This window comes from Papio anubis, chromosome 2 (genome assembly GCF_008728515.1).
Source record: "Papio anubis isolate 15944 chromosome 2, Panubis1.0, whole genome shotgun sequence".
NCBI classification, from domain to species: Eukaryota; Metazoa; Chordata; class Mammalia; order Primates; family Cercopithecidae; genus Papio; species Papio anubis.
The window spans coordinates 114,282,615-114,305,742 of record NC_044977.1 but is presented as its reverse complement, the minus strand read 5'-3'; the positions used below and the strand labels follow the sequence as shown (position 1 = coordinate 114,305,742).

The 23,128-nt window shown below is 37.2% G+C and overlaps 1 long non-coding RNA gene across 2 annotated transcripts in view; it reads right to left on the bottom strand.

Moving 5' to 3' along the window:
* The window catches only part of LOC103882176, a 48,452-nt gene that overhangs the window by 3,440 nt on the left and 21,884 nt on the right, over positions 1–23,128 (bottom strand). The window contains exons 5-6 of one of the 2 annotated variants that reach the window (XR_002520472.1): positions 17,827–17,932; positions 3,830–3,977 (exon numbers count right to left, since the gene is read on the bottom strand). This is a non-coding gene — a long non-coding RNA (uncharacterized LOC103882176). The remainder of the gene's footprint in view (positions 1–3,829; positions 3,978–17,826; positions 17,933–23,128) is intronic. The other variant, XR_002520473.1, reaches the window with a different exon arrangement.

Sequence of the window (23,128 nt, the reverse complement as noted above, 5' to 3'; positions counted from 1 at the left end):
CACCCTGTTAGCCAGGATGATCTCGATCTCCTGACCTCGTGATCCGCCCGTCTCGGTCTCCCAAAGTGCTGGGATTACAGGCTTGAGCCACCGCACCTAGCCTATTCTCTTTTTCATATATTATTTTGGAGAGGTAAACAGGAGTTTCTGCTGGATAATATTGGTGGCTACCTCCACATTGCCTGACAAGAAGCTGCCTGAGATTAGTGGCTCCTCATTCTCCAATGGGAGGAGATTCTATTATTTTCAGCTTTGCACAATGTGTCCAGGTTCTATCACACCAGGGATTTGATATCCATGATAGCAGGTAGCTAGCTGCGAGATATTTGTCTGTGACCCCTTGAGTAGTTGGTATGCAAATCTAGACTGCATATTATTTGCTCTCTCCATTTAGTACAAAGGATAATAACAGGAGAGTTAGAGCCCCTTCCTAAGAGCACCGCTCTACTGTGGGTCCAACTGTGCCCAGGAATAAGGCATATACAGATCTAATGCATTTCAGCATATAGTCTCTTCTTTAGTCATTGTGCAAGAATAAGTAGGGTCATCTCGCTCCAGGGATACAGGTTTACTCACACCATCCGTACTGTTAAGTGTTTCCCCAATCATTCGTAGCTGACAACCTCTCCTAGGGAGTAAAGGTATCACTACAAGATGCAGGAACTAACATCTGTGACCTTCACCTCAGTTTTAAGATGTTTTTCCAGTGGTGTGGTGGGTCTCACTCTATCTTACCTCCTTCAGGACTGCTGACATCATGTAAGAGAGAGTTCCAGGTCACTGGCAATGGGAAAATCCCTAAGATGGAGCTAGGTGCTCTGCTCATTCTGACATCAAGATGTACCACCCCAACATGCAGGGTTTTTATTTTGTTTTGTTTTGTTTTGAAATAGAATCTTGCTCTGTCACCCAGCCTGGAGTGCAGTGGTGCTATCATGGCTCACTGTAGCCTTGACCTCCCAGGCCCAAGCAATCCTCCCACCTCTGCCTCCCTAGTAGCTGGGACTATGGATGCACCCATCACACCTAGCTAGCTTTTATATTTTTTGTAGTGATGGAGTTTGGCCATGCTGCCAGGCTGCTCTTTAACTCCTGGGCTCAAGTGATCCTCCCACCTCAGCCCCTCAAAATGCTGTGAGTACAGGCCTGAGCCTGTAATATGCAGTTTTGATAAACTGTACCCAGCAACATGCAGTTCTAGTAAACACCAAAGTGACATGAATCATAAAAATCACAGCTCAAACCATATCGTAATCACAAAAGGAGCCCAAAGTATTAATAAAAGAGAATACAAGATGTTGAAAAGTGATAACAGCCCTTCCTAGCAGAACAAATGGAAGGACAACCAAGGCCATGATAGGCTAACCAAAGACTTCAATGGTTCAGATGCAATTTTGTTTACAAATCTCACTTTTTAACCATCCTCAGAATAAGAAATTGAATGCATGAATTATTTCCTGGCACCCCATCAGCACTGATTCATTAAGATGGGTGGCTGGCACCCACTTTGACTCTGCCTGGACCTATGAGGTAGCAGGTGATTCCAGAGGGACTTTCCATGGAACAGCAGGCAGAAGCTAACTGCATGGTGGTCCAAGAGCCTAAGAAGTGGATTCCACCTGGGTTGTTTTTTTTTTTTTTTTGTTTGTTTTTTTTTTTTTTTTTTTTTTTAACATACCCATACACTCGATAATAAATTATCAGTATCCATCTTCCACTGGCTTGCAGCACGTCATTTCTTCACATTTCCACAATATTTTGCTCGAACTTCACTATCATTTGGATTTGGGTTTACTTTTATTCAGCTGTTTTTTTCCTTGATTTCACATTTTCCTCACGTGAGCAGCGAATACAACTGGACTTCAAATCAGAGCATTTGATCTCTCCTTGTGCTTAACTTTCCAGGAAGATGTCGCAATTGCCCCTAAACAATAATCAAAAGGCACTTCTCTCTCTTCCTCTGAAAAAAATCACAGCTCTCGGATGGGGAAGTGAGTGGAGATGTTACATCTCTCACATCCTTACTTTAGTTTCGAGAGTGAGAAGAGATGAAAGAAGATGAAAACAGACTTCAAAACACACAGAAAACTCCTGTATTTTCAAAGGGGAAAAAATGATGGCATTCAAAACACTACAGAGCAATATAAGCAGTATCTCCAACTCCCAAACAAATAAAAGAACCTTTCACAAAAGAAATCTTATGTAACCTGAGACAGTAAACCTCTGTACAGTTTGGCAGTTGGTTTTATAGCTAAAATAGTCAGGCTTTGCCTCGACATACCCACGGTTCTGGAACATGAAACTTTTCAATACCCATCATGTTCAAATTATTGCCACCCCATAATTTCCTCAATCCCGTTCCACTGAAATGGAATGTGAATTTCCATCTTAGCAGCCATTTTAAATCAAGAGGGGCAGAAAATTACCTATACAGTCTGTTATGAACTTCCTAAACTTAAGTAAGAGATTTCAATCCCATGCAAGTAGAAACCAGTGGTGAATTTATGACATGAGTTTTGCCTTTTAATTAAGAACTTAAAAAAGAGGTGACAAAGCTTTTTTGAATGCTTTGAAAAGAGGCAAAATAGATCTATTGGAGAGAGCTTCTGAGTTGGAGAGTTGAGTACAGGCAACCTCACGAGGAGCTGGGACCTGGGAATCAGCATTTACTCTAACTTGTAGTGAACGTCAGGGAAGGGTAGGTGGTGGAGAGGGACAGTTTCGGCAGGTGGAATTTAATGTCTAGAGACACGCGGTGTCTTTTGGCACAACTGGTGATTATCATCATCAGAGAGCAATTGGGTGGGGTAAAGTCTCTGTAGGTGGAGGGTGCACTGCAATGGGGTATCTGGGATGCTGGCCAACAACAGGAAAGACTGGCAACAAGGAAAGAACCTCAACTCCTGGACTCTTGTGTAATTTAATAACTGAAGGAGAATGGAGGGAGCAAGGCAGCATTTCAATACAAATGACAACAATTGCTAACTAACAATAACAGATTTGCTAAAACACTGAGAAGGATTGAGTTTTGTACTTCACAGAGGAAACTGCTACTCGAGCTACAAAGTCTTCCCAAATTCTCTCAGCTAGTGGGTCCAGAGCCAGATTTATCAAAAGGCAGATCTACTTAGAACTCATAAACATCATGCTGCATTTTACTGAGCTAGAAAGAGCAGAGGTTCAGGGAACTCGGGAAATGAGTCACAGGGTTGTGACCCACATGTAAGTACATAACAGTTCCTGTTCCCATAATTTTAAAAGTAAGGAAACATAACTAAAAAGTCTACAGCATTCTAGAATTTACATAGCACTTTCACTTGGGTAGTCTCCAAATCAAGATAGAAACCTAGATAATGAGGCTCAGTGTCCAAAGACCTAACAGAATCAGCACGGTTCTGTCTAGGATGACTTGAACATTAAACCATCCTTTAAAAAACATCTACCAGAATACATAGGAGAAAGTTTTAAGACCTTGGATTAGGCAAAGGGATTTTAGATATGACAACAAAAGCACGAGCCCTAAAATAAAAAAATTGTTAAATAAGGCTTTTAACACTGTTAAGAGAATAAAACAGCAAGCGTATTTAAGTAATTTATTTTCAAATCACATATCTGACAAATGACTTGTATCCAAATCTCAGAATTCAACATTTTCAAAAATCTCCCAATTTTTAAAATGGTCAAAGATTTTTTTAAAATGCTTCACCAGAGAAGATATACAAATGGAAAATAACCTCAGTGTCATTAGTCATTAGGACAATGAAAAAATTAAAACCACAATGCAATACAACATACATCTATTTAAATAGTTGAAATTGATAGAACTAACCGTCATAAGTCTGGCAATGAGGCAGAGCAACTGGAACTCTCACACATTGCTGGTGGGAATGTAAAATGGCACAGCCACTTTGGAAAACAGTTTGGCTGTTTCTTCCAAAATTAAACATACATTTACCATATGACCCGCAATCCCACTCCTGTTTATACAAGAGAAATAAAAACTTATGTTTACCAAAATAGTTGTAAGCTAATGTTTTCAAGTGCTTTATTCATAACTGCTAAATGTTGAAACAACCAAAATGTCCCCCAATTAGTGAAACAGTTGCACATACATTCAGTGTAACATTGCTCAGTAACAAAAAGGAACTACTGATATGTATGACAACATGAATAATCTCAAATGCATTATGCTAAGTGCAAGAAACTCCATTCAAAGACTACACACTCTATGACTCCATTTATGTGACATTCTGGAAAAGGCAAGAACTATCAGGCAGAGAACAGATCAGTGGTTCCCAAGGATTGAAGTGGAGGAGGGGCCAATTACAAAAAGGCAGCATGAGAAATTGGTATGTGTGTGTGAAGAAACTCTTTAGTAGCTTGATTGTGGTGGTGAACACAGGACTCCATGTATTAGCAAAATATATACCACTGTACACCGCCCCAGAAAAGTTTACTGTAAATTAAAGAATAAAAAATTATAAACATTAAAAACTGATTATATATATATAATTTTTACTTTTGCTGAATAAATTCTGTGTGTGTGTATGTGTGCGTGAGAGAGAAAGAGAAAAAGAGAGTAAAGAGAAAGAGATTTTGCCAAAAAATAATGGTTCTTTTATGAAAGTATGGGAAGTATGGGCTGACCCCTCATGCAGTGTTTTATGCAGAGTAACTATTCAATATGCATTTGTTAAGTCAAAATGAATAAAAGAATAACAAAGTATACTAGTTATTTCAAATTAATTTCATTTACAAAATATAAATACCAAAATTAAACAATTAATGATATTATAACTGTCTCAGTAATGATTCACATTGAGATCTTTGAACTTATATCACTCTCAACACACAAAACTTGCAAAGTTACATAAAAGCAACAAAGCCAACTCAATTAATGTATTAGCATATTTAAAACTCAGGGTGCCAATGATAATTTTGGTTGTCACTTTAAGTTATAAAGCAGCAATTTAAAAATCGTAATAATGAAAAAGAAGACTAAGACTTATACATATTATGTATGATTATGATTTTCTGCACATATTAAAATTAATCTTTATTATAATTGATGAATATAAAATACATAAAATTACTTTAGAACGATGTGGATACAAAGAAAGTATATCAAAGGAATAATATTTCATATGCTGAATGCATTTTATATTTTATTTTTAATCCAAATTTTTGTAGAATGATTCAATGCTACTTTAAAAATTAAAGTAGCTTGTAAAGAATACAAATTACAGTCATTATAATGATTTGTTTTAAAAACAGATTACAGCTTAAATAAGTTTCACGTGAAAGGACTCAACAATAATTCAAAAAGCAAAAGAAAATATTGAGAAAACAACCTAAGTGTGATATTAGCAGATATATTTCACTTCTGAACATAGATAAATGCCAAATGAAATTATCTTTTGAAAGCATAAACTCTTAGGAATTTATTTTAATTTATAAAATAGCTACAGCTGTTAGTATGAAAGTCTAATAGTGTTTATTGACATGCACTGAATTGGGAAAAAAAGATACAAGGAAATGAAAAGTGTACACATGCAACAGAATTTTAGGATGGTGTATATGCCCAAGCTCGCAGTGTATATGCTTTCAATAGAAAGCAAGAATCTGGTTAATAACGAAGCCCCTCCCTAATCTTAAGAAAGTGCAGCAGAAAATAAAATTAAAGAAAAAAATTATCTCACTTTGCAATTGTGTATTTTAGACATTTCAATTACCAGTTTTAATTTTTCCTTGCAACATGAAGCTTTATTTCCAAGATAGCTAGTGCAACCTCACATATTAATACTTGTGTTGTTATCTCTTTTGATGAAGACTTGACAAATATTCCTAATTGAACAGTGGAACAACAAGGATATGGAAATTACATCCAGCAACTTTTTTTTGTCCAGAACAACTAGTTCAGAGTTTGCCTATGAGTCAGTAATGTATTTTATGGTGATTACTAATATTTTCTTAGGAGTTCAATAAATATTTGGACAAAAAACAGACAAAAGTTATATTAATTTATCTAAAGTATAGAACTAAATAAAATATTTGGAGAAAATGTTAACTCGTGTCGCACATCCAAGATGATGATGATAAATTATTTGTAATGGATTGTTAGTGGTGCCACAATACAGATACAATTCTCCTCCTAAAAATCCTCATCTAACAAGATTTACATTTCCTCTTACCTTTTTCTATAAAAGTGGTTGATGGTCATGTATCTAGACTGTGACAAGTAAAGATACTGACTATGAAAAATCACAGATTATATTCAGCACCTAGCACAGTGACTGGCCCACACTAATATTCAATGAAAGTTTATTGGACTGATGGGAAATGTGAATAAATTCTATGTAAAAAGAATAAAATTATGTTCTTAGGACATTATGCTAGAGTCATTTTTAAGTAAAATGGATATTTTATTTTTGGAGGATTAGGAATATTCTCATACACTATATGCATGAGCAAAAATTTATACAGATTTTCTGATAGAAATTTACTAACTTTTTTTAAAGTCTTAAAATGTATATACACATTGATCTAACATTCTTAGATCTAGGAATTTATCCCAAGGAAAGTATTTGGAATTTGCACAAAAAAATGACTATGTTTTTAATAACAGCAAAGACTGGAAACCTTCTTCTAAATATATAATAATAAGTAATCGGTTAAATAAATTATGGCAGACTCACATAGTGAAATATCTTTGAACTCATTAAAAATGATGCTTTTTATGGAAACATGTTTTATACATTAAGTAAAAATGTAGTTTACATTGGAATGTATACTGTTATCTCATATCTTGTGCAAATATATGTATGTGCATGTATACACAGAAAAGTGGTACATACCAAGTTGTTAATTATTATCTATGAATGGAGGATTTTAATTATCTTTTTTTCCTATCTGAATTTTATAATTTTTAAACAGTAGACCTTATTTATTGCTATTGAAGTGTGAAAATACAAGTAAGAAAGTAAAAAACTGATGTTTGAAACAAAAGAGCAACAAGACCACTCACCACCACAAAAATGACTAGCTTGCCCCTCTTCTGGCTAAGCTGAGTGATTGGTACTTCTTTACCAACACAACTCTACCCATGCTATAAACCTCCCACCTGCTAGACAAAAATAAATAAAGAAATCCAATCATCAGCTGTCTCTGTTTCTCTCTCTCTCTCTTTTTTAATCCCAAGGACTTCAAAACAGTCTCTGTTTCTTGATAGCATTTGATCCAGAGTGAGTTTCTGCTTTGTAATCCATCCTCAGAACCATCGGCACAAACCCAAGCCCATAAGAAGCTCCTCTCAACATCCCCTTACTGAGGTGCTTTCACAATGACACTTAAATGCACTCTCAGATCCTGCTGCACCAAGAAAAATAAATCCCTTTGTGACTCTGAGTTTTTGTGATGGTCTTTGGTTGTTTCTTGTGATGATGATGGTGATGATGGTGGTGATAATGATACTGATGACGTTAGTAGTAGTGGTGGTTGTGATGATAGTGAGGCTGGTGATGATGGTAGTGATGATAGTGGTAATAGTGATGATAGTGCACAGGTGTTTTTAAAACTAGTAGTATTTGGACCCCAAGAAACCGAAGAAAAATGTTCTCTTTCACATAGTACAACAACACTGTAGTAAGTCCTACGACTTCCAGCACAGGAGAGGCAATCTAGTGAAGCAGAAAGAAACTCTACTAAGAGTCAGGAGTTATAGGTTCTAGTTCTGGTTCTGTCGTTAGTTTACTTTGTTACCTGGAGCTAAACCTCTCAGGACCTCATTTAATTCACCTGCAAAATGAAGATTTCTGGATTGATTTCTAAAGTAACTTTTCATATTGTGCAGCTTTTTGTCTCTGTTCTAAGTTATTAAGTCAGAGACCCGGACTAGATGATCTACAGTCTAACTCAACTACCTGTTTTTGTAATTAAAGTTTTTATTTACATATAGCCACATTTATTTACACATTATCTATGGCTGCTCTCATATTACAATGGCAGATCAGAGTGGTTACAATAGAAACTATATAGCCCACAAGGCCTAAAATATGTATTATCTGACCCTTCACAGAAAAATTTTGGTACATTAACATGCCCCTGCTCTAGGAGAATGTTAACAAGAGTCTGGTATGTTGAAGATACATCTTATTAGCAGAAGGTCTGCTTAACAAGGTAGGGATTTCCATCCATCCTTAAGGTTCACTAGTGTGTCCTTAGCACCTATGTCAATGCCTGGTTTCTAGCATATGCTAAATACATACTTGTTAAATGAATGAGTGTATTAGGATGAATGACAAAATGAATTATAGCCTCTGGAGAGCTGAAATGTTTATTCTTTAGTATTTTTCCTGTCTTGCCAACGTTTCTATTTGCTATGGAATTTAAAACATATCCAGATGGAGGGAAGTTTATATACAACACCCATTTTCAGTGTTGTCATATAGCATGTCCAAGTGTATATAGTTCCAACTACATAACGGTGCTTAGTCTGAAGTGAATTCTAGTATGATTTTCAAATACAGTAGCAGCATACAATATCTCATCCCCCTCAGGAGACAAGCGTGGATTAATAAAAGTAGACTCTGAGATTTCTGGAAAACACTTCTTCCTCAGTTCTGAGGACAACAGAATCAAGTAAAAGTGGAAAAGAATCACCATATATTATAATCTTAGTACCAGTATTTATTGTTTTCAGATTTCTAAAAATAAGGCTTGCTGATTTTTTTTTATATACTTTAAGTTCTAGGGTACATGTGCACAACATGCAGGTTTGTAACATATGTATACATGTGCCATGTTGGTGTGCTGCACCCATTAACTCGTCATTTACATTAGGTATATCTCCTAATGCTATCCCTCCCCACTACCCCCTTCCCACAATAGGACCCGGTGTGTGATGCTCCCCTTCCTGTGTCCAAGTGATCTCATTGTTCAATTCCCACCTATGAGTGAGAACATCCAGTATTTGGTTTTCTGCTCTTGCGATAGTTTGCTGAGAATGATGGTTTCCAGCTGCATCCATGTCCCTACAAAGGACACAAACTCATCCTATTTTATGGCTGCATAGTATTCTATGGTGTATATGTGCCACATTTCCTTAATCCAGTCTGTCACTGATGGACATTTGGGTTGATTCCAAGTCTTTGCTATTGTGAATAATGCCGCAATAAACATACGTGTGCATGTGTCTTTATAGCAGCATGATTTATAATCCTTTGGGTATATCCCCAGTAATGGGATGGCTGGGTCATATGGTATTTCTAGTTCTAGATCCTTGAGGAATCGTCACACTGTTTTCCACAATGGTTGAACTAGTTCACAGTCCCACTAACAGTGTAAAAGTGTTCCTATTTCTCCATATCCTCTCCATTACCTGTTGTTTCCTGACTTTTTAATGATTACCATTCTAACTGGTGTGAGATGGCATCTCATTGTAGTTTTGATTTGCATTTCTCTGATGGTGAGTGACGATGAGCATTTTTTCATGTGTCTGTTGGCTGTATGAATGTCTTCTTTTGAGAAGTGTCTGTTCATATCCTCTGCCCACTTTTGGATGAGACTGTTTGTTTTTCTCTTGTAAATTTGTTTGAGTTCTTCGTAGGTTCTGGACTGTTGCTGTTTTTTTTTTTTTTTTTTTATTATTATACTTTAAGTTCTAGGGTACATGTGCATAACATGTAGGTTTGTTACATATGTATACTTGTGCCATGTTGGTGTGCTGCACCCATCAACTCGTCAGCACCCATCAACTCGTCATTTACATCAGGTATAACTCCCTATGCAATCCCTCCCCCCTACCCCCTCCCCATGATAGGCTTTGGTGTGTGATGTTCCCCTTCCCGAGTCCAAGTGATCTCATTGTTCAGTTCCCACCTATGAGTGAGAACATGCAGTGTTTGGTTTTCTGTTCTTGCAAAAGTTTGCAGAGAATGACGGTTTCCAGCTGCATCATGTCCCTACAAAGGACACAAACTCATCCTTTTTTATGGCTGCATAGTATTCTATGGTGTATATGTGCCACATTTTCGTAATCCAGTCTGTCACTGATAGACATTTGGGTTGATTCCAAGTATTTGCTATTGTGAATAGTGCCGCAATGGAACATACATGTGCATGTGTCTTTATGGCAGCATGATTTATAATCCTTTGGTTATATCCCAGTAATGGGATGGCTGGGTCATATGGTATTTCTAGTTCTAGATCCTTGAGGAATTGCCATACTGTTTTCCATAATGGTTGAACTAGTTTACAGTCCCACCAACAGTGTAAAAGTGTTCCTATTTCTCCACATCCTCTCCAGCACAGCACCTGTTGTTTCCTGATTTTTTAATGATTACCATTCTAACTGGCGTGAGATGGTATCTCGTTGTGGTTTTGATTTGCATTTCTCTGATGGCCAGTGTTGATGAGCATTTTTTCATGTATCTGTTGGCTGTATGAATGTCTTCTTTTGAGAAATGTGTTTATATCCTATGCCCACTTTTTGATGGGGTTGTTTTTTTCCTGTAAGTTTGTTTGAGTTCTTTGTAGGTTCTGGATATTAGCCCTTTGTCAGATGAGTAGATTGCAAAAATTTTCTTCCATTCTCTAGGTTGCCTGTTCACTCTGATGGTAGTGTCTTTTGTTTTGCAGAAGCTCTTTAGTTTAATGAGATCCCATTTGTGAATTTTGGCCTTTGCTGCCGTTGCTTTTGGTGTTTTACACATGAAGCCCTTGCCCATGCCTATGTCCTAAATGGTATTACCTAGCTTTTCTTCTGGGGTTTTTATGGTTTTAGGTCCAACATTTAAGTTTCTAATCCATCTTGAATTAATTTTTGTATAAGGAGTAAGGAAAGGATCCAGTTTCAGCTTTCTACTTATGGCTAGCCAATTTTCCCAGCACCATTTATTAAATAGGGAATCCTTTCCCCATTTCTTGTTTTTCTCAGGTTTGTCAAAGATCAGATGGCTGTAGATGTGTTATTTCTGAGGACTCTGTTCTGTTCCATTGGTCTATATCTCTGTTTTGGTACCAGTACCATGCTGTTTTGGTTACTGTAGCCTTGTAGTATAGTTTGAAGTCAGGTAATGTGATGCCTCCAGCTTTGTTCTTTTGACTTAGGATTGTCTTGGCAATGCGGGCACTTTTTTGGTTCCATATGAACTTTAAAGCAGTTTTTTCCAATTCTGTGAAGAAAGTCATTGGTAGCTTGATGGGGATGGCATTGAATCTATAAATTACCTTGGGCAGTATGGCCATTTTCACGATATTGATTCTTCCTATCCATGAGCATGGTATGTTCTTCCATTTGTTTGTGTCCTCTTTTATTTCACTGAGCAGTGGTTTGTAGTTCTCCTTGAAGAGGTCCTTTACATCCCTTGTAAGTTGGATTCCTAGGTATTTTATTCTCTTTGAAGCAATTGTGAATGGAAGTTCATTCCTGATTTGGCTCTCTGTTTGTCTGTTACTGGTGTATAAGAATGCTTGTGATTTTTGCACATTAATTTTGTATTCTGAGACTTTGCTGAAGTTTCTTATCAGCTTAAGGAGATTTTGGGCTGAGACGATGGGGTTTTCTAAATATACAATCATGTCATCTGCAAACAAGGACAATTTGACTTCTTCTTTTCCTAACTGAATATGCTTTATTTCTTTCTCTTGCCTGATTGCCCTAGCCAGAACTTCCAACACTATGTTGAATAGGAGTGGTGAGAGAGGGCATCCCTGTCTTGTGCCAGTTTTCAAAGGGAACGTTTCCAGTTTTTGCCCATTCAGTATGATATTGTCTGTGGGTTTGTCATAATTAGCTCTTATTATTTTGAGATACTTTCCATCAATACCGAATTTATTGAGCATTTTTAGCATGAAGGGCTGTTGAATTTTGCCAAAGGCCTTTTCTACATCTATTGAGATAATCATGTGGTTTTTGTCTTTGGTTCTGTTTATATACTGGATGATGTTTATTGATTTGCATATGTTGAACCAGCCTTGCATCCTAGGGATGAAGCCCACTTGATCATGGTGGATAAGCTTTTTGATGTGCTGCTGGATCCGGTTTGCCAGTATTTTATTGAGGATTTTTGCATGATGTTCATCAGGGATATTGGTCTAAAATTCTCTTTTTTTGTTGTGTCTCTGCCAGGCTTTGTTATGAGGATGATGTTGGCCTCATAAAATGAGTTAGGGAGGATTCTCTCTTTTTCTATTGATTGGAATAGTTTCAGAAGGAATGGTACTAGCTCTTCTTTGTACCTCTGGTAGAATTCGGCTGTGAATCCATCTGGCCCTGGACTTTTTTTTGTTGGTAGGCTATTAATTATTGCCTCAACTTCAGAGCCTACTATTGGTCTATTCAGGGATTCAGTTTCTTCCTGGTTTAGTCTTGGAAGAGTGTAAGTGTTCAGGAAATTATCCATTTCTTCTAGGTTTTCTAATTTATTTGCGTAGAGGTGTTTATAGTATTCTCTGATGGTAGTTTGTATTTCTGTGGGGTCGGTGGTGATATTCCCTTTATCATTTTTTATTGCATCTATTTGATTCTTCTCTCTTTTCTTCTTTATTAGTCTTGCTAGCGGTCTATCAATTTTGTTGATCTTTTCAAAAAACCAACTCCTGGATTCATTGATTTTTTTGGAGGTTTTTTTGTGTCTCTATCTCCTTCAGTTCTGCTCTGATCTTAGTTATTTCTTGCCTTCTGCTAGCTTTTGAATGTATTTGCTCTTGCTTCTCTAGTTCTTTTAATTGTGATGTTAGAGTGTCAATTTTAGATCTTTCCTGCTTTCTCTTGTGGGCATTTAGTGCTATAAATTTCCCTCTACACACTGCTTTAAATGTGTCCCAGAAATTCTGGTATGTTGTATCTTTGTTCTCATTGGTTTCAAAGAACATCTTTATTTCTGCCTTCATTTCGTTATGTACCCAGTAGTCATTCAGGAGCAGGTTGTTCAGTTTCCATGTAGTTGAGCGGTTTTGATTGAGTTTCTTAGTCTTGAGTTCTAGTTTGATTGCACTGTGGTCTGAGAGACAGTTTGTTATAATTTCTGTTCTTGTACATTTGCTGAGGAGTGCTTTACTTCCAACCATGTGGACAATTTTGCAATAAGTGTGATGTGGTGCTGAGAAGAATGTATATTCTGTTGATTTGGGGTGGAGGGTTCTGTTGATGTCTATTAGGTCTGCTTGCTGCAGAGATGAGTTCAATTCCTGGATATCCTTGTTAACTTTCTGTCTCATTGATCTGTCTAATGTTGACAGTGGAGTGTTGAAGTCTCCCATTATTATTGTATGGGAGTCTAAGTCTCTTTGTAAGTCTCTAAGGACTTGCTTTATGAATCTGGGTGCTCCTGTATTGGGTGCATATATATTTAGGATAGTTAGCTCTTCCTGTTGAATTGATCCCTTTACCATTATGTAATGAATGGCCTTCTTTGTCTCTTTTGATCTTTGATGGTTTAAAGCCTGTTTTATCAGACACTAGGATTGCAACCCCTGCTTTTTTTTGTTCTCCATTTGCTTGGTAGATCTTCCTCCATCCCTTTATTTTGAGCCTATGTATGTCTCTGCATGTGAGATGGATCTCCTGAATACAGCAAACTGATGGGTCTTGACTCTTTATCCAATTTGTCAGTCTGTGTCTTTTAATTGGACTATTTAGTCCATTTACATTTAAGGTTAATATTGTTATGTGTGAACTTGATCCTGTCATTATGATATTAACTGGTTATTTTGCTCGTTAGTTGATGCAGTTTCTTCCTAGCCTCGATGGTCTTTACATTTTGGCATGTTTTTGCAATGGCTGGTACCTGTTTTTCCATGTTTAGTGCTTCCTTCAGGGTCTCTTGTAAGGCAGGCCTGGTGATGACAAAATCTCTAAGCATTTGCTTATCTGTAAAGGATTTTATTTCCTCTTCACTTATGAAACTTAGTTTGGCTGGATTTGAAATTCTGGATTTAAAATTCTTTTCTTTAAGAATGTTGAATATTGGCCCCCACTCTCTTCTGGCTTATAGAGTTTCTGCCGAGAGATCTGCTGTTAGTCTGATGGGCTTCCCTTTGTGGGTAACCCGACCTTTCTCTCTGGCTGTCCTTAATATTTTTTCCTTCATTTCAACTTTGGTGAATCTGACAATTATGTGTCTTGGAGTTGCTCTTCTCAAGGAGTATCTTTGTGGCGTTCTCTGTATTTCCTGAATTTGAATGTTGGCCTGCCCTACTAGGTTGGGGAAGTTCTCCTGGATGATATCTTGCAGCGTGTTTTCCAACTTTGTTCCATTTTCCCCGTCAGTTTCAGGCACCCCAGTCAGACATAGATTTGATCTTTTTACATAATCCCATACTTCTTGGAGGCTTTGTTCATTTTTTTTTTCTTCTTTTTTCTTTAGATTTCTCTTCTCACTTCATTTCATTCATTTGATCCTCAATCACTGCTACTCTTTCTTCCAAGTGATCGAGTCGGTTACTGAAGCCTGTGCATTTGTCATGTATTTCTCGTGTCATGGTTTTCATCTCTGTCAGTTTGTTTATGGTCTTCTCTGCATTAAGTACTCTAGTATCAATTCTTCCACTCTTTTTCCAAGATTTTTACTTTCCTTGCACTGGGTACGTAATTACTCCTTTAGCTTTGAGAAGTTTGATCGACTGAAACCTTCTTCTCTCATCTCATCAAAGTCATTCTCCATCCAGTTTTGATCCATTGCTGGCGATGAGCTGTGTTCCTTTGCAGGGGGAGATGCTCTCTGATTTTTTGAATTTCCAGCTTTTCTGCACTGCTTTTTCCCCATCTTTGTGGTTTTATCTGCCTCTGGTCTTTGATGATGGTGATGTACTGATGAGTTTTTGGTGTGAGTGTCCTTCCTGTTTGTTAGTTTTCCTTCTAACAGTCAGGACCCTCAGTTGCAGGTCTGTTGGAGATTGCTTGAGGTCCACTCCAGACCCTGTCTGCGTGAGTATCAGCAGCAGAGGCTGCAAAAGATAGAATATTGCTGAACAGCGAGTGTACCTATCTGATTCTTGCTATGGAAGCTTCCTCTCAGGGGTGTACTCCACCGTGTGAGGTGTAGGGTGTCGGTCTGCCCCTAGTGGGGATGTCTTCCAGTTAGGCTACTCAGGGGTGAGGGACCCACTTGAGCAGGCAGTCTGTCCCTTCTCAGATCTCAACCTCCGTGTTGGGAGATCCACTGCTCTCTTCAAAGCTGTCAGAGTCCTTTGCATCTGCAGAATTTTCTGCTGCTTGTTGTTGTTGTTGTTGTTGTTGTTGTTGTTTAGCTGTGCCCTGTCCCCAGAGGTGGAGTCTACATAGACAGGCAGGCCTCCTTGAGCTGCTGTGAGCCTCACCCAGTTCAAGCTTCCCAGCGGCTTTGTTTACCTACTTAAGCCTCAGCAATGGCGGCGCCCCTCCCCCAGCCTGGCTGCTGCCTTGCTGTTAGATGGCAGACTGCTGTGCTATCAATGAGGGAGGCTCTGTGGGCGTGGGACCCTCCCAGCCAGGTGTGGGATATAATCTCCTGGTGTGCCGTTTGCTAAGACCCTTGGTAAAGCGCAGTATTGGGGTGGGTGTTACCCGATTTTCCAGGTGTTGTGTGTCTCAGTTCCCCTGGCTAGGAAAAGGGATTCCCTTCCCCCTTGCACTTCCCAGGTGAGGCGATGCCTCGCCCTGCTTCAGCTCTCGCTGGTCAGGCTGCAGCAGCTGACCAGCACCAATTGTCCGGCACTCCCTAGTGAGATGAACCCAGTACCTCAGTTGAAAATGCAGAAATCCCCTGTCTTCTGTGTCGCTCACGCTGGGAGCTGGAGACTGGAGCTGTTCCCATTTGGCCATCTTGCTCCGCCCCCCCCGGTTCTGGATTGTTGATCTTTCTTTTGTTTGATGTAGGCTCTTTGAACCAACACCACCAGTAATGTACCCAAAGTCAAAAAGAGGTTTATATAGCTTGTATCTTCTGTTTTTCTATATACTGGAACATCCAGTAAGTTTCTCTCTCACTTTTAAAAATAGAGATGGGAATCTCACTTTGTTGACCAGGCTGGTCTTTAACTCCTGGCCTCAAGCCATCCTCCCATCTTGGCCTCCCAATGTTCTGGGATTACACGGGTAAGCTATTGCGCCTGGCCAAGTAAACTTTTCTTTAAGAAGTGTATTCTCATTTTTTTATTTGATAAATAAAAATGTATCCATCATGTTGCATATAGAGGTTTTTGTTTCACTTACTTACTTTACATGTCATCAGAGATGATGGCAATGATAAATAGCTACTGAATAAAGAGTGTGGTCTTTGGAATTGCAGACCTGGTTCTGATTTCCAGCTCCACAAACTTACTAACTCTGTTGCTCTAGGCGAGTTATTTAATTTCACCATGCCTCAGTTCCTCACTTCTAAATTGTGAATTATAAAATATATTTTATATATTAGTTCAGAGCAATAAATAAGAGAATATATTTAAAGAACCTAACACTATTCCCTGCACATAGTCTGTTCTCAAAAATGATAGCAATTATTATATCTACTTTGATTATACCATATATCCAAATGATATGTATATTATTATATATTACATAATTGTGTTTTATAGCGTATCTATGAGAACACCAATTGCAAAAGAGAAGAAAAAAATGCTTTAAAGTATTATCTTACTTGAGTCATTTTTACTTTAGAGTTTAATTTTAATCTTTTGTCAGGTCAGCAACACCCAAAACACTTTTCCAATTATGAGTCTATTTTTTCTTTGAAAAGGAAGTCTGTTACATTGGTTCACCAGTATTCTTCCCTAATAATACCAGAGAGATTTGCTGTTTCTATCTCTCAAAGAGGTCATAAAGGGTCAGCGTTGCTTCAGGAACTTTACTAAATAAAGCTGCTCATTCACAACTGGGCATGCAGTGGATGCTACTAACATGCATATAAGAGGACACAGCAAATATTCATTGATAGCTCTTATCATTAAAGGGCATAGAAAAGTTATTTTATTTCATTAAAAATCATATTGTAAAGTTCTGAGAGTTTACAGAGTCCTTATTCAGAAGATAATTATCTTTATCAGTATAAAAATCACCAGCATCATCTTGAAATTAAAATTTATTTAAAATCTTAATTCCAAAAATATCTGATTGCCTTATATATATATAAATATATATATAATTGTACTAAGAGCAGTGGAAGGCATAAAGATGAACAATGTAAACCTCTGAAAGACTAGTTTTCTTTTCCTGTTTCTACTTCCTGTTTAATACTGAATTTGGCTTGGTTGGCCACAAATTGCATAGAGTTTGGATATGGTTTTATATTTGTGTTTTAAATGTCTTTAAATAGTCTTGTGTGTGTCTTGAAACTATCCCAAAACATTTGGCGATATTAGATTATTGATTTGAGTTTCTTTGAAGACCTTGACACTCAGTGTTAACAATTTTTAAGCTCCTCTGTGATATCAGGACATATACTCAATGTTTATTTCTGTACCTAAATTAATGAGATTCCTTCTAACCCATTCTATATTGGCAGTGTTGTTACGGAGAATTATAGTAAAAGGCAAAGCAAAAAAAAATGAGTGTATAAAAACTTTGAGAATATTACAGAATCACAGAAATTTTAAGAAAGCAGATGATACATATTGAGTTTTTCAGATACCTAAACTTTACCTTGAATTCTGGAAGAAACTCAAAATTTCTTCCTTCCCATACCATCCTGCCCCCACCAATAAATTTTGGACCTAAGAAAATATTAGTAGTGATCAAGACACTATGACCCATAACTAATAGAATTTAAACTTTGCTTATTTGGAGAGAAGATATTTAAATCATTTAATTTCAAGTAGCTTGTTCCCCTAGAATTTGTATTTTGGACCCACCTTGTTTTGATTCTTTCTTCTCAAATTTCTTTAGATGAGTCTGAGTCTACTTTTCTTCTCAGAAGAAGCCCCATCTTTGAAAGATGCTTACAGCGGTACTTTGGACCTAGGAAAGAAACATTCCCATGCTCTCTTGAAGATATTTTCCTTGGAATTTTCACCTCGACTTCTCTCACCATCAGAGTAGCAAAATCGAGAGCACTGAACTTAGGTATAGGCTTTGGAGAAAATATGCAGAAGTAGGGAACACTTTTGTAGGCATTAGGACAGAAGAAGAAAATCTTCTCTACAAAGATATGAATTCTTCACAACCCCTATCATCATTGTGATTCACTTACCTTTGCTTTCTATGCATGCATCTATTTGGGCACCTAGTGAAGTGGTAAAACTATGGTAACTATGGTATGTGGCTGGTCAAGCATTTCAGGATTTGACTCCTAGACACCTCTCTCAATCTTTTCTATTCCAGAGACATTAAGTAACATACTGCCGAATAGGCTCAATTAGATTTAATTTGCTCATTTTGGATTGTTGTACTTTATGTTAGCTTTCTCCAGAGAAATAGAAAGAATAGAAGATTATGCATGAGTGTGCATGTGTGTATGTGTGTGTGCACGGGTATCAGAGATAGATTTATTTTTTAATTGGCTCAAGTGATTGTGGGGGCTGGTTAAAAGTGAAATCTTCAGAGTGGGCTGGCAAGCTAAAGAATAAGGGAAGAGTTGATGTTTCAACTCAAGTCAGAAGGCAGTCTGAAGGCAGAATATCCTTTTCCTCTGGAAAAAGAAAAATTGAGTCTTTTTTCCCCTGTCTTAAAATCTTCAACTTATTAGATGAGGTCAACAAATATTCCAGAAGGTAACTGCTTTACTCAGTGTCTACTACTTTAAAAGTTAATCTCATCTAAAAAATACCTTCACAGAAACATCTAGACTGGTTTTGACCAAATATCTGCGTACTATGGCCTAGCCAAGTTGACAAATAAAATTAACCATCACACTCTTCTATACATTAGCCTCATTAAACTAAAGATTTGAAATGTACAGTTGACCTTTTCTAAAATGAAGATTCACGGAGAAGTCCTTTGTTTTCATATAACCTGATAAATGTTGGACAGCCTTAATATGGGTGTCCTATTCCACAGAAACATGTATTCAATAACAATGAAAGAAAATCACTGAGAAAACATTTACTAATATCGCTGGCAAAGGGAAACATTACACTCAGAACACACAGCAACAGTTTTAAATATAATCTCTCAATCCTTTTTCATCTCACACAATACAATAGCTACCCACAGTGTCTGATTTTTAGGTTCTAGGCTCAGGTATTTAAAAGCCTCAAAAGCTCTTAAAACTCAGCTTTCATTGGCTTTTCCCCCACCCTTTTTCGTATTTCCATTGTTTCACTTCTCCAGAAGCAATCTTTGCTCCCCTAGTTAGGTCTTCAGCATTTATAATTTGTCCTTTTTGCCTTTTCCAGTCTCCTGCTTCACCCACTACCTGGGCCAGCATATGAAAAGTTTGGGAAACCAGCTGGTACATACAGAAAAGGCAGGGAAATGGTAGTAGGTTTTTAACACTCACACATTAACTTTTTCAAAACCCATTTTTAACAGGATTTTTAAAAATTCCCCTGGGATTATTGTTACTTTTGGGAGTGGGATTTGCCACAGGTGCATATCTTTCAACTTGTACCAAAAGCAACCCAACCCACCACTCTTTCATCTACCATCCACTTCTATTCACAGTCTATGCAACAGTGAAAATATAGAGCTCCTTGCAGTTCCCCAATACATCATGCATTTTCTGATTCCTACGTTTTGACATGCTATTTCTTAGGCCTTATGTATCCCTTCTCTCTCATTTTGCTTTCATGACTATCCACACATAATTTAACCCCTAGCTCAAATATCATTCTCTGAAGTCTTTGCCAGCCAAGTTTCCTTCTCCTCTCTGGTTCCACTTTGCTATACATACACCAAAAATAATGCTTTTCATATTACATTGGAACTATTGTTTCATGAGTCTATTCTAATCAAACAGAATTACTTAAGGACTAAAACCTTACTTTGTACATCTCTGCATCCATAATTTCATTAATCGAGACTTTTAGCTATGACAGATAGAAATCAAATTCTAATTTAGGCATAAAAGGAAAACTACTAGTTTACTAACTAATACATTCTGGATTATGTAAACTTAGATTAGTAACTCCAAAGGAAAGCAAATCTTTTTTTCCCAAATGTCCCACAGATTAATTCCCCTATAAGTTATAGGCACTTCTGTGAATTTATGTCAGGTACTACGATTAGCCCAGCCTAAGTCAAATATCTGTCACCAAGAGCTCAGGAGACGTTGGCATCATAATTATTACCCCAACGGGACCAAAAGTGAGGAAAGGGTGTGCTGATACCAAGAGAAAGCGGAAAGATGGCAACATGATAGGCAGCTAAAGACCAGGGCAACTACAATTTGCTACTCTGGAACTTAGCACAACTTGTGGTACTTACAGGTGCTCAAAAAATATTAAATTAATAAACAAACAATAGTTGTCCTTCTTTGATCTTAGGATCTAACAACAACTTTACCAGCATATTGTATTTCTGAAGACAATTACCGACAATAGTTCACCTCAAATTTCACAGCATTGAACTCTGATACCTTATAAACCAACTGTTCTCCAAATATTTCCAACCTATGACTTTGGAAATGCAATGTTAACATCATGTAAAAAAATTGAGAAAGTTTACAAGTAATCAAAAATTCTCATCAAGGTTTAAACACACACACATATACCCACATAAATTTATATATTTGTATTTATGCCCACAAATATATACACATTAATATTTATGCACCTACATATATATACACACATAACAAATGGTCATTCTCATATCAGAGAAATATAGCCTAATAAAGAGTCATCAAACCATAAACTTGATAAAATCTGTTTTGCAATCAGCCCTACAACTACATACTAAAACTGTTCTAAAAATGTAAGTTTAAAGGCTAAGATCCCTCCTGTTTGGGTTAGTTTAGGCACTGTTTCGTCTAAAGAGAAAGAACTAAGCAAGATGAAGACAAAAGAACAATTAAGTAGTGGATAAGAGAGTAAAAGTAAGCTTTCAGACCCTTTTCCCACATGTCATATTTAGATCAGTCTTGCTTTATTGAGGGAGGTTGTCTTTGGCATCAAGTTACAAAAACATCTTTAAAGATGCAATTTTTATGTTTTAAAAATGATGATTGTCGTTTACTTTGTTTTTTTAAAACAAGTCATTAGCCTTAAAATATATTTTCTTTTTAAATAAAAACCCAGGATTGACCCAAAATCATACAAATAGAAGCATAATCCCTCTCAATAACATTTTAGAGTATTTTGTTCTCTTTTCATTACCTCTTATCTTTGCAGCTATTCTCAGCAGCATCAGAAATCCAGAAATAGTGCCGAGCAGATATTTTGTCCAAACTTGTCAAAAATAGGCAACAGACACAGTTATATACAAGTAAAGCCATTACTGAGTCTGTGGGAGCCAAATGAACTATACAAGGTGTTAATTAATTTTGCATTTCTAACATTTCAATCATCATTTCCTTGGAAGTGGACACCCACAGGAAGAAAAGAAATGTCGCCACATGTAGCTATTATGTACAAAAAATATTCCTAATATACAAATGCAAACCTTTTCTTGGATAACATTTATATTTTCTATTAGCATCTGGCTCCTTTTTCAATAAAGTTCAGTATTTGTGACAGCCTTTCTTTCAGAAATGTGAAGGCTTCCTTGCCGCGAGCATTTCAAATGTTCAGAAATACCAGCTGTGATTCAAATGATTTATAAGGTCATCACCCAAGAAAAGCCATGTACACTGAATTTTCTAGCTGCCAAACAGAGGGAAAATATAAAGAGAGATATGTGTGTGCTTGTGTGTGTGTGTGTGTGTGCTTGGGGAGGTAACTTCTAGAATGGATGGTGAGACAAAACAGTAATAAATAACGGAAGTGAAATGTAGAGTGTAAAAAATAGACCTTAGTTCCTAGATACTTCTTTAGCCTTCCACAGTCGCCAGCATACTGCCTTACACAGAGTAGGTACTCAATAATAATTTGTTTAGGGTATAAGTAAAGAGAAACTGAGTCTCTATGTAAAGTAAAATATCCATAACTAAAGATCCCCTTTAAAAAAGGACAACTTGATCTACTTTATTCTTCATAATAAAACCAACTGACCTTTGCTTAGTGCTCACTATCAATTAGACAGTGGGATAGGTGCTTTCCATGATTGATCTGATTCTAACTTTAAAGTAATTCTATGTGGCATTTATTATTACTATGCTAATTTACAGATGAAGGAAGACAAGCACAAAGCTCAGAGGAGCTCACAGCTGCTGTGCTTTCCTCCTGAAATCTTTTTCCCCTAGCTCTAAACATGGCTGTTTCCTTCTCCTCCATGTCCCAGCCTAAATTCCACCTCCTCTCAGCCTTTGCTCATCACCCTTCCCCCATAGAGTTACACTACATCTCACTTTCCTCACAGCACTTTCCCAACAATTACCATCACTTTTAAATTAATTCATTTTTCACTTATTCATGACCTAGCTCGCTCATTAGTATAGTCATTCCATAAGAATGGTGCATAACAACAAGAAAAGTACTAAACATATTTTTATAGGAATTAATAAATGTTTCAACTATCACAGGGCTAGTAAGAATGAAGAGGGAACTCTAACACACATATTTGACTCCAGATCTCAGTATTTGAATCCCTAGTAGTGTTCCTTACTAATTTGTTCATTCTTTCATTTTTTTATTGAGCACTTACTATGTTCCAATCACTTTTCTTAGCAAAGGGAAAGCAGTGGTAAACAAGTTAAACAAAACAAAAATCTTAGACTTACGGTGTCATGGAGATAAAAGACAATGAATAGTTATGGAGCAACAAGTGTTATAACCAGGGGAACGCACGAGAGGCAGGGGACTGAACATGCAGACAGGGAGTGAACAAGAGAGGTTTTGCAGAGAAAATGATGTCTACCAAATAGATGAAAAGTTTGTGGAAGTCTGGTAGTTGAAGGCTCAGGAAGAAGCTTCATGGAAGAGGGAATAATAGAAAATGTTTTCAAGGAGGCGAAATAACATGGACTGCGCCTTGGAAGTTGGCAAGGAGAGGAATGGAAGGAAGTGAAGGGCCAGGTCAGGAAGGGTGTTGTAAATGAATCATAGAGTTAGGAATTTAGGTTAAGAAAAAATTGGGGAGAAATTCTGGGGCGTGTCCAAGATGGCCGAATGGGAACAG